Below are 12958 nucleotides of genomic sequence, written 5' to 3' on the forward strand. Positions count from 1 at the left end.
GAAGAGGTTTATGATGCTGTGACAGCGTCGGAGAGAATGAGCTTTCTTTACTGCTAAAGATTTTTCCTTTCTTGTAGAGGGAGCTCCTTTAGTGTAACATTCTGAGACTCTCTCCATATCATTATCCATTTACCTCCCAGTGAAGAGGAGAGACATACCTGATGGGTGAATTTAGAAGGAGAAGGTGAGGATAAGGGCTGACTTTCTCTCTCTTTCTCTCTCTCTCTCTCTCCCTCTCCCTCACCCTCTCCCTCTCTCCCTCTCTCTCAGCATGTATCCTGTATAGATCCCCCATGCTATAAGTTATCAAAGGCTGCACTCTATGATGGAAGTATTCAGTGATCTCCTTTTGCTATCGTTATGACGGGTAAGTCAGTTTTATTGTAGCATTCATTATAAGAAATCCCACTTACCCTCCACTATAAGCCACATTTTTCACGGTCAGTAATAAGGACGATATTTCTGTGCCCCATCTGCCTTCCTCAATTGGTTCAGAATCCAGGTGGGGAAGAGCAGTGATATCTATTGTGTCACTGTAAATCCCATTAAATGATCATTATTGTATCCTTGGGACTCTTTCGCAGAAAATAATTTTTTAAAAAAATGCCACTTGAACCTAATGATTGCAGATGCTAGCATAATAGAAGCAGGCTGGGGTCTCATGCCTCTCTATTTTTCTCCATGAGAGAGTAACTGGTGCATGATACCTTTCTCCCAAAAGAGAGCTTATAACGGATCATGATGAGGCTGCTGCTTTATGTTCCTACTTTTCTTATTTAAAATTAATGGCTCGGTTCCAAAGGAGTTGTCTTCGTTTCCTACTAATTTTTGTAATTGCTGTTCTTAATGGTGCAATTGCATCTTGAATTTGTAATATTTTTTAATTTGTTACACTTTGCTATGCCCTTGTGAGGTAGGGCATTTACATTTTGTAGGTTAAGAAACTGCCATGGAAAAAGAAGTGACTAGCCTAATGTCACACAGCAAAACCGAATTTGTTGGTGAATATGGAATTGGGCAGAACTAGAACTCATCCATAAGTTCTTTCATGAAATTAACCTGGAAACTCATAAGTAGACATAGCTAAAACTTTTTAAAATGTAGAATAGTAAAATTGGCCTTTTGTTCTGCTTATTATATTGAGACCATTAATATAAAACTTGTTTGTTTTTTCCCTCAGGAGCCAGCCCTGACTGGGTGTTGTATCATTGTTTCCAGAAAACATTGAAGATTTTAAAATGCATTTCCTCTAACTAAAGTGCTAAGCTATCATTAGTTTTGAGTGTAACTAGTGCAAATATTTCTTTTGATTCTTGATGGCCCTGTTATACAGTTCAGGCCTACCTTTGGAGATATTATGACTTTGGTTCTATACTACTGCAATAAACTGAGAATTGCAATAACCCGAGAATTGCAATAAAGCAAGTAGTGTTCTTTTTGATGGTGGAGGATCTTGCCTTTGACTTGTAAAAAAAAAAAAAGTGCAACATCTGTGAAGCAGAATAAAGTAAAGAGCAATAAAGTTATGTATGCCTCTAATAGGATGGAACCAGCTCAGAATAATTTGAGAGCCAATTTTTAAAAAGTTTTTATTGTTGAACGTATTACATATCTCCCCCTTTTTCCCCATTGACCCCTCTAGCCTGCCCCCACCCCCTGCCCCAGGCCTGCACCTCACTATTGTCCACAGGTTATGCATATTTACTTACAAGTTCTTTGGTTAATCTCTTCCCACTAACCCACCACTCCAGCCTTCCTCTGAGGTTTGACAATCTGTTCCATGCTTCCATATATCTGGATCTATTTTGTTCAGTTTATTTTGTTCTGTAGATTCCACAGATGAGTGAAATCATGTGATACTTGTCTTGCTCTGACTGGCTTACTAGTATTTTGTTTAGCATAAATTCCCATGTCCCTCCATGCAGGAGAGCTAATTTAAATTTTCAGGAATAGTCGAGCCATTTGTTCAGCATAGCCATTGTTGAAATTTAAATTATATACACTTAAAGCATAAAACTATATTGAAAGCAAAGCAAATAACATAGAAGATTATAATTTTTTAGCTATTTTAGTATATGTTACTATTATATGTGCTTTTAAGGTTATATAGGCTATGGTACCTAAGTTGAAAAAATATTATACAATGATGTGATACTGAATATCTCTTCCCAACTCTGCATTTAATGATTTCATATTAGTTTGAATTCAGTCATGGTGGAAATATTTACACCACCATTTTGTGACTGTCATAAAAACATTTTAGTAAATATTCTTCCAGTATTAAACAAAAACTATTAGTCAATTCAGAAGATTTTTTTTCACTGCATACGTGAATGAGCACAGTTCCCACAATGTCTTCATTATTTTACCCTCATCTTAATTATCATTCTAAACTAAAAAGTCAATCAATTTTTTTGCCAATTGAGACCATAGTTTGGCTGTAGATATAAGAATTCAGCCAAAATCAATGAAATTATTCTGTGAGAAACTAATAATATAGTTGAGTTGTGTATTTTATTTTAATTTATAAATCATGATAATCCTCTTTTAGTATTATATAAACAGTTGGCCTTTGAACAATGCAGGGGTTGGGAGGCCTGATCTCTGCACAGTGTGAAACCCACATGTAACTTCTGACTCTCCCAAAGATAACTACAGTCATCCTCAGTTCCAAGAGCCCCAGAGGATATAAAAATCCAAGGATGCTCAAGTCTTTTCTATAAAACGGTATAGATAAATGCACAGTTGGGCCATTGCATGGATGAATTCCCAACCTCATATAAAACTTACTCTTTTCAATCTGCTGTAGGTTGAATCTGCAGAGACAAAATCTGGGGATGAGGAGGACCCACTGTATATTTATGGAAAAAAATCTGTACATAAGTGGACCTAAACAGTTCAAACCTGTGTTGTTCAAGGGTCAATTGTATACATTTTTCCCCCAGAGACCTGGTGTTGTGTACTGGCTTGATATTATTTTTATATCCATTTGTTTATGACAAGTGACATAGTTTTTATACACTTATTTATGACTAAAACAAAAAAAAGTTGTTTTAGAAGCAAAGTTGTTTTGATAGTTTTGATATATGTATGAAGTAAGTTGTGTCAAGATGTCATCATCTTATATCAGTAGCCTAGTTGATGATGTACACTGATGGGGACTTATTTATAGAAACATGCAGAGAAGCAGCTATGGTAAGGGGGACTTTAGACTATAAATACCAAGAGTTTATGAGGATAATCTGAGAGATTTTATTCTAGACAAGATATTACTTTGCTGATCTGAATAGCTCTCTGGATATTGTTGGGACATTAGCTCCTGTCTTGTTGAGGCAACTTGGTAAAAACTGCCCAGTGACCCTGCGAAGATTATCCTTCCTGCCAACACCAGCACCTTCATTCCCTAGAACCTGCGTTAGCTAAAAGGGGCTTTTGTTTTGCCCTGGCAACTGGAAGTCAGCTAGAGGTTGGTTGAAGCTGGTCTCCTGAGTGCCTCCTCTTACAAAACGATATCCCTCATCTAAATTTGGACTTTATTGCATTCATCTCCCTTTGCCTGGAACAATAGTGTAATTAATATACCATTGTTTTTGGAGTTATTTGTTTATTGGATTATTAAGAAACATTATCCTATATGCTATTGGCTGATAAAATTCCTACAGTGAACATGTGTTTAATAAAATATTGGAAGACAAAAATCAATCCCTAGGCATAATTTTGCCACCCAAATAAAAACAAAACAGCTGGTGGGTACCTGGTTGAATATTAGTCTCCCCAACAGATACGTCCTAATTCTCAGAATGTATAAGTACCATATAATATGGTAAATGAATGAATATCACTTAGGATTGCAAAAGTGTGATTAAGTAAGCATCTTGAGAAGAGAATCTTATCCTGGGTGATCTAGGTGGTCCCTAAATGCAATCGCGTTTATCTAATGAAACCAACACACTGAGAAAACGCAGAGAAAGAGGCAATGCAATGCAAGCATGGAGACAGCGATTGCAGTGATGTGGTCACAAGCCATGGAATGCCTGTAGTCATCAGAAGCTGGTGAGATAACAGATTTTTCCCTAAAGTCTCTGGAAGGAGTGTGGTCCTGCCATCACCTTTATTATGCACTCCTGTCCTCCAGGACTGTAATAAAACAAGTGTCTCTTGTTTGAAGTCACCCAGTTCATGGTAATGGCATCCCTCCGCAGGTTCACTTCCAGGCCACAGCAATAAAATGAGTATCTCAATAAGGGGAGTTGTAACCTTTTTGGCAGTGGAGGGTATTGCCTTCAATTTGTGAGACATGTGCAACAGCCATGATGTGCAATAAAGCTAAGTAAGTACAATAAAAGAACATGCCTGTGCCCAGCCCCAGTGGCTCAGTGGTTGACCACGGACCTATGAACCAGAGGCCACAGTTCTATTCCTGGTCAGGGCACATGCCTGGGTTATGGGCTAAGTCCCCAATAGGGGGCATGCAGGAGGCAGCCAATCAATGGTTATCTCTCATCATTGACATTTCTATCTCTCTCTTCATCTCCCTTTCTCCCTGAAATGAAAAAAAATATTTTTTTTTTTTTTAAAAAGGAGATGCCTGTAATTTGTTAAGACAGTCCTAGAAAACTAATACAAGGTATGATGACGAGCCATTTTATGGATGCATTTGTCATCGGGTAGGGAAGATAATGTTGAAATGTTCTGGATTCTGGTCTCCCAACATCTGGCTACTTATATATTCCATTTGTTTTTGGTTATAGGCAATTAATTTCTCTCTATATAAAAGCCTAAGCAACCATTATAACTGGACGACCAGCCGGTAGCTATGATGCACACTGACCACCAGGGAACAGACACTCAATGCAGGAGCTATCCCCTGGTGGTCATTGGGCTCCCACAGCCAACCTCCCCTGGCTGGCCAACTTCCTGTGGTCCCTCTTCCCGGCCAGCCAGTTCTGATTGGCCCAATCAGAACTGGGCGAGACTACCCGATTGGCCCCGATCGCCAGCCAGACTGAGGGACTCCAGCTGTGCACGCATTCGTGCACCAGGCCTCTAATTTTTACATATTGTACAAGGTAAAAAATAAAACTCATTCATTTTAAAGTCCTAATGTACTCTAACCCTCTGCAAATCTCATGTGTGCCCCACCTTTCAGTATTCCTGAGAAGTGAATGATTATCTTTCACTCCCCTTCCCAAATTTCCCAAACCATACAAGTAACAATGTTTTCAGTCCCCTCACCTTCTTGGAAATCTTTCACTTTACCTCTTAACTCCGCACTTTTCTTTACTATTCTTTGTCCTTTAACAATTTCATTGCCACGTATTATTAAGATTACACGGAGTGCTAGCTTATTCGTTTTGACTATTGCATTAGTTCCTTGCTCTGTAGCATTGCTACTATCTGAACAGTGTTAACACTTTAGGATTATGAAGGGCCTCTGAATCTTTGCATTAGATTGATTTAATAATTTGGAGGTTATTTGCCTTCTTTATGATTCTATTGCTTTTCTGTCATGCTTCAACTCCATAACGTGTTAGCCTCTGCCATAATAAAGCTCTCTATTCTGCTCTATTGTATTTGTTTTCTCGTGTTTTTGTGTTCTCACTTTCTAAATTTTACTAATGGAAGAGCAAAAATACGCTGCCAGAGAGAAGTATTTTTTTATGAAACCAATATTGTCTGATAGAAATCTCAATGCACTAAAAATAGGTTCTGCCATGATTTCAAAACAAAATAAAAGACAAACATAGTTTATTCAAGATTTGTTGAATACCACCAGTATGCCTGTTTTTGGCATTGCTTAAAACCAAACAAACAACAGTAAATAAGGCTGCAATCCCCCAGCCTCTGACTTTAAGCACTTCTAAGGGCTTTATAAATTCATCTTGAGTTTTTTATTTTTATTTTTAGCAATTCAAGAGCATTGTCTATTAGTTTCCTTAGGAATAATCTTTGTTTTGTTGCATACAAATTGGCTAATGTTATTTTAAATATATTTTATTGATTTCTTTTACAGAGAGGAAGGGAGAGGGATAGAGAGTTAGAAACATCCATGAGAGAGAAACATCGATCAGCTGCCTCCTTCACACCCTCTAATGGGGATGTGCCTGCAACCAAGGTACATGCCCTTGACCGGAATCGAACCTGGGACCCTCAGTCCACAGGCTGATGCTCTATCCACTAAGCCAAACCAGTTAGGGCTTGACTAATGTTTTAAGGAGTTTCCTTCACAACTGGATATTTACAAGGCAGCTCATATTATGTTTAGAACTCTATTTAGGATCTGTGGGTACTTGTTATTTATTGAGAACCCTCTGAATAGGTTCAACCATTTATAGTAATCTGTTTTCAACCACTTCTTCAGTTACTTCTAAATGACTATGTTTTAAGTTTTCCTTACAGTCTTTTAATATTTTGGCAATATTAACTCCAAAGACAGAGAAAAAACTACATGCTACAAATACCTTTCAGATTAATATCTCCAAAACCAAGCTTTGTATTTTTTCACTCCCTGTGAAATTTCAATTGTAATCCATTATATGCAGTTAAATCTTTGACAGTGACAAACATCCAAGACCTGGTGCCATCTACCTCACCAATCATTTTCTTTTAATTTTTTGTTTTATTGAGAGAGGAAAGGAGAGAGAGAGTGAGAGAAAGAGAGAGAGAGAGAGAGAGAGAGAGAGAGAGATCAATTTTTTTCCACTTATTTATTCTTTCATTGGTTGACTCTTGTGTGTGCCCTAAACTGGGGATTGAACCCACAACCTTGGCATATTGGGATGATTTTCTTAGCAACTGGGCTACTTGGCCAAGGCTACCTCACCAATCTTAGTTAATACCGCTTCTCTAAAGATATCTTTCACTTACCCTACATGCTTTTTTCCCAATTTTATTTTTCTCTATATTTCATCATATTTCTTCTCAATCTCCATAAGCAGTCTTTTTATTCTTAAAACATGCTAATGATTCCATTTTTTCTTTTCTCTTCTACACTTTTTCCTTTGGCTAACTATACTCCCATTGGATTTCAATTACTATGTTCTGCATTGAAAAGAGGAATTAGAGTAAGAAGGCAAAGCAGGGAAAATACTGATGTTTTCAGAAGGAAAGGCAAGATCAAGATGGATGGGGACAGAGTTCATCAAAGTTATAATGACAGAATCCATCAAATTCTCTTAAGAATCAGAGGTTTAAATTATTGCATGAAAAACAAGTTGGGCAAATACCAAAAGCCAACCATAAAAATAAAATCTAGGAAAAGGAAAGTTTGGAGAGGTCCTCAAGTATTGACACAGAGTATTTACCTTATATGACCCTATAGACCATTATTGGAAGAGTTGGGGGCCATCTCTAAATGTGCCTTGAAATTCCATAATCCTAATCACATACTGATTTTTTTTCTTTTTATGGGAATAGAGGAGGACACTGATATTATAAACATTGATCTGAATATGTTTCAAATTTAACTACAACTTTTCACCTAAGACATCATAAATGGTTTAGGTTAGCACTTGTTACCCCTTAATTCAGTCTCCTCTTGCCTTTTTTCCTTATCATGATCATCAAGCAAGTATTGTTCAGAGCATAATATCTCCTGCAAAAACTGTATGCTCCTGTCTTCAGGCAGAGAACTGAAATCTGTGTGGGTAACATTAGAATGTTGTCTGAGTTCTGACAGGGAATAAATAGCTATGTGATACCCTTTAATCAGCTTTTCCTGTTGAAACTTTTAAGTGTTTGTTTACTGTAAATAGATGAATCAAAATAATTATTACTCCTTCAATCTCAGAAGGAGTAATGTCTGAATTTTGGCAGATTTTAAAACAGGGGACTTTAGGAAGAAGTAGAAACTATAATAATGTGGAAGCATTATTATTTTTAATAATGCTTATTTTACAAAGACTCTTATTTTTACAGAGTCTCTCCAAGTGCGAGGGAGACCTGCCAAAAGAAAACTGAGAGCATCCATCACCATTGACACCCGAATACCCCGAGAGCTCCTGAGGGATTGTTCCCAAGGGGAGAGTCTATAGTCTAGCTTATTCTCCAATGACAAGGACAATAATTTCCAACCTATTTTATATTCTATGTTTAGGGTCTGATTTCAGCCATGCAAAAAATATTACAATACTTATGAGTCCATTTACATTCAACTATTCAACAGGCAAATGTAATGTACAGTGACAAAAAAAATATATAACATTGGTTGCCTGGGGCCAGTGGTGGTGGGGTGGTGAGAGGTCGATTGCTGAAGGAGATAGGGCACTTTTTTGGGTGATTGAGATGTTCCTTATTTTGATGGTGGTAGTAGTGACTGGAATACATTTGTCAAAACTTGTCAAACTATGTATGAAAAATGGGTGTTTTTATTGAATATAAGTTATACCTCAATAAAGTTGATTTAATTTTTTAAATATTTATGAATAATGCTTATATGAATATTCCTGAATATATTGGAGACTCCCTGAATTATCTTATTTCTAGCATTGTAATCTCTGGGTGAAGATTTTGTAATTCAGTTGGGAAGATTCATAAAATCAATCTCATTTTCAAATATTTTGATTATAAACTTTGCAGTGTTTTAAAGTGCTAGCTACATTTTAAAGATTTCCTGTGATAGGTAAATTGCTTAGCTTAATGTATTTCAAGTTAAATTCTCCTGGGAGGGGTGTCTAAACAATCTTCTGGTTCTTAGTATGTGATCTTTGGTACTAACTCCTGAAGTCAATGGGAGTATAATGCAATAAGGAATGAATGCTTGGGCGACTGGCATAGTCAACTTCATTTAGAAAATGTTTAATTACTAATAAATGGATTACCTATTAGGAATCTCAGTTTGTTTGTTAGTTTGTTTTGTCCTGACTCTAAAAATATTAAAACTATTTTGAGAGTATTGATGCTTATGAAAGTTTTTATGGCTACAAAAGAAAGCAGAATATATTAAATACAATGAAAAGTTTCTATAATCTACACATCTTTTGAAGCTATACAAACTTGATTTCTGTACAAATTTTAAATTTATCATTAGACAATTTATTTTATCTATAATATGTAATACTTTAAAAATGTAATAAGTCCTTATATTTCTCTTGAGACATATTTATATTTTTCTTTGTCTATTGCCCCAAAGAACTTGCTGTTGATGCAAGTGTCAAAGATAATTTAGTCAATGATGTATGACTCATTCATAGTGGTAATATCTGTTAGAACTTCTTTTTAAAGACAGAGATGAAACATATTTATATCCATTATAATAATTTGATCTTTTTCTTCCTCATTTTTATTCTTTGCTTATGAATAATTCTATTTATCACTCAAGCCAGAAATTGAATCTCTTGGGAACTGCAAATTGTTTTGGAGAGATGTGTGCTGAACTTTAATTGATAAGGAGAAAAACCATGTTACCTATTTTCTGTGAGAGCTGATACAGATTTTTCATTATGCTTTTTCTTCATAGTTGCCAAATCCCTATCAAACCTTGGACTAATGATAACACAGTGACTTTAATGCCAATTTTGGGAATGACTGGCAAACACTGTTGGTTCCCTGTGCTGGGTCCTTGTATTCAGCTCTCACTTTGTTGCAGCTCTGAGGGGCATTTCACTGCCATGCTGAGCACCCCCTAACTCAGCCTCAGGTCTTTCTCTAGGCAGCAAAGACGGCGTTCTTGGCCCACAGACAGGGGTGGCATAAGAAGCTGGTAGGAGTGCTCCTGCAGGGGAGGTGTGGGGACTCAAACAGCAGGAAGCCAGGGCTGGTGGATAAAGCCCCAGTTTCCAATCCTTCAGGCTGCTACTGGAGGTTCTGCAGTATGTATATGCAGAAACTGTAGCCTGAGAGGTGTGGCTCAGTGGTTGGGTGTCCACCCAACCCAGGAATCAAGAGATTGAAGTTTGGTTCCGGGTCGGGGCACATGCCCAGGGTTGTGGAATCAATTCCCAGTGTGGGTCATGCAGGAAGCAGCCCATCAATAATTCTCTTTTATCATTGATGTTTCTCTCTCTCTCTCTCTCTCTCTCTCTGAAATCACTATATACAAATACTTACTGGTTGATACTTGATAAGCCAAGTTCTTTATATTAATCGGTAGAAGCCCGGTGCATGAATTTGTGCCAGGGTGGGGTCCCTTGGCATGGCCTGTGGGGACTGGGCCAAAACCAGAAGTCCAATGCCACCTGCAGCTCCTGCCTGGTGCTCCTGCTCATCTCAGCCCCGCTGCACCTGCCGCAGGCTCACGCCCAGTCAGTTCTGATGGAGAGAGGCTGTGCTGCCACAGCGGAGCTCGCCAGCTGTGAGCCCTGTGTCTGGTGCCCGTCCTGAGGGAGGTTGGGGGGAGGGGCTGGACACGATTGGCCCTCTGGGTGGGCTGTGGGATGTCCTTGCAGGCCTGGGATCCAGATCCATCCTGCTGACTTTCCCGCTGGTTGTCAGGAGCCACCTGGCGGCCGCTTTTATATCATTTCTTCCTTGTGGAGTGTCTAGGGAGGGGAAGTGGCTGTGGTGCCCAAGGCCACCTTCTAGGAGGCCTGCCTCGCTGGTCCCTCAGTGCCTGGCTCATTCTCCGGAGACTGGACCTGCAGGACTACTGAGAGAGTGAGTGGCTGCTGCCGGGCTGGTGGGCCACCCGGATGGGTTGTTCAGCTGAGTGGCAGTGGGAGCGCACTGACCACCAGGGGGAACCTCCTGAATTGAGCGTCTGCCCCCTGGTGGTCAGTGCACATCACAGTGACCAGTCAGCAGGATGTTTGGTCATTCAGTCACTTAAAATTTTATATATATATATATTAGAGGCCCAGTGCAGGAACTTTGTGCATGGGGATGTCCCTCAGCCCGGCCTGTACCCTCTCACAAGCCGGGGCAACTTGGGTGATGTCCGACTGCCGGTTTAGGCCTGATCCCAGTGGGCCACCCGGATGGGTTGTTCAGCTGAGTGGCAGTGGGAGCGCACTGACCACCAGGGGGAACCTCCTCGCATGGGGTTTCCCTCTCGCAATCAGGGACCGCTGGCTCCTAACCACTCACTTGCCTGTCTGCCTGACTGATCGCCCCTAACTGCTCGCCTGCCTGCCTGATCGCCCCTAACTATTCTGCCTGCCTGCCTGATCTCTCCTAACTGCCTCTGCCTCAGCCCCCGCTGCTGTGGCTTCATCCAGAAGGACATCTGGAATGATGTCCAGAAGGTTGTTCGGCTGTCCGGTTTATTAGCATATTAAACTTTCATTACTATAGATAGATTTGTAGTCCTCTCTTTAAGACTCTCATCATCCATTGTTCAGACATTCTGTTCTGCTCAGGAATCTTTTAGATTCATAGTGAGGGCACTGGGGATTGATTGTTCCAGTTTATCTCTTTGCTTGGTTTTCTTTCCAGTGATGAACTGTGAAAAGCAGGATGTGCTCCAAGTGTAAATTTGCTGCCTGATTTTTATATAGCCTATTAATACATATTGGCAGAAACCATGCTATCTTTCACTTCACTGTATTCTCTTTCTTGGCACACAGGAAAATTATATTTCCTTGCTGTTTGGTTTTGTCACTGAAATTACATTTTGGCCAATGAGATGTGAACAGTTATGTGTGCTAGTTCTTGGCCAGGACTTTTTAAAAATATATTTTTATAAATTTTAGAAAGGAAGGAAGAGAGGGAGAGATAGATAGAAACATGAATGATCAGAGAGAATCATTGACAGGCTATCTCCTGCATGCCCCCCACTGGGGATCAAGCCCACAACCCAGGCATGTGCCCTGACCAGGAATCGAACCATGACCTTCTGGTTCATAGGTCAATGCTCAACCACTGAGCCACACAGGTTGAGCTTGGCCTGGACTTTTAAAAAGAATGCATAAATCTCCAAGTCATACTTTCCATGTTAGAGTGACTCTTCAGGCCAAATATTATAGATGGTGCAACTGAAAGATAAAGGCGGGTAGACTGACTCATTTTAGCATTTGCACATGTGAGACATCGATTTTTGTTAAGCCTCTGAAATTCCAGGATTTATCTGTTGCAACAGTTAGTTACTTACTCTAATTAATACATTATACCATTAGCCTAATCATTTATGATGGAAAAATAAATAAAAATTAATTTTATCATAGGCTTCAGGATTTCATTATTGCTTTTATCAACTTGTCAATAAATGTCCTTATGGGTTCAAAACGCATCCACTCCTATCATTAAAGTTGCTTAAATCCTCTAGAGTTTTTGTTCCCATATATGCTATTCTGGTCTTACTCTATGTGTACCTCTATGCCTTGAAGGAATACTAGATCCATTTATTTATTTTTGTTTCTGAGTTGATTTCTTTCTCAAAATGACACTATGGGTCCTGATTCCTCACTTCATCTTTTAAATGCCTAGTGTTGACTCAATCATTCCATTAACATGGACACTAATTAAGAGACTGATCTTATAACCCTTTAAATTCAATAATTTTTTTACTTTAATTCAAATATATGTTAAGTCAGTAAAAGCAATCATCAAAGGTAATCCAATGTGGAGATAATGTTTTTTCATTAGTATCACTGTAAAATATTTCTTTTTAGTGAATATAAACCATGCTTCTTTACTCTGAGATTTGTTAATGCTATTAACCCAGTTGCCTCAGCTTCCTGAAAAAAAAAAAATACTGGCACCTCTCAGATTTCTAATTTAAACTTCTCCCTTATGTCCTCAGTTTTGTATCATACTTACAGCTCTGCTTTCTTCTTTGATTACACACCTCTTTTTTCAATTATTCAGGATTCTTGTATAATGCTTCCTCGATTTCTCATCTGGTCTAGATTTTTTTCTTTTTTCCTCAGTATTACCTTTTCTAAGGAAATCCTTTTTTTTTTAATTTTATTTTTTATTACAAAGGGTATTACATATGTGTCCATTTTTTCCCTCGCCCTAGACAGTCCCCTAGCCTCCCCCTATTCCCCAGTGTCTTATGTCCATTGGTTATGCTTATATGCAT

This window comes from Myotis davidii, unplaced genomic scaffold (assembly GCF_000327345.1).
Source record: "Myotis davidii unplaced genomic scaffold, ASM32734v1 scaffold252, whole genome shotgun sequence".
In the NCBI taxonomy this organism is placed as follows: domain Eukaryota; kingdom Metazoa; phylum Chordata; class Mammalia; order Chiroptera; family Vespertilionidae; genus Myotis; species Myotis davidii.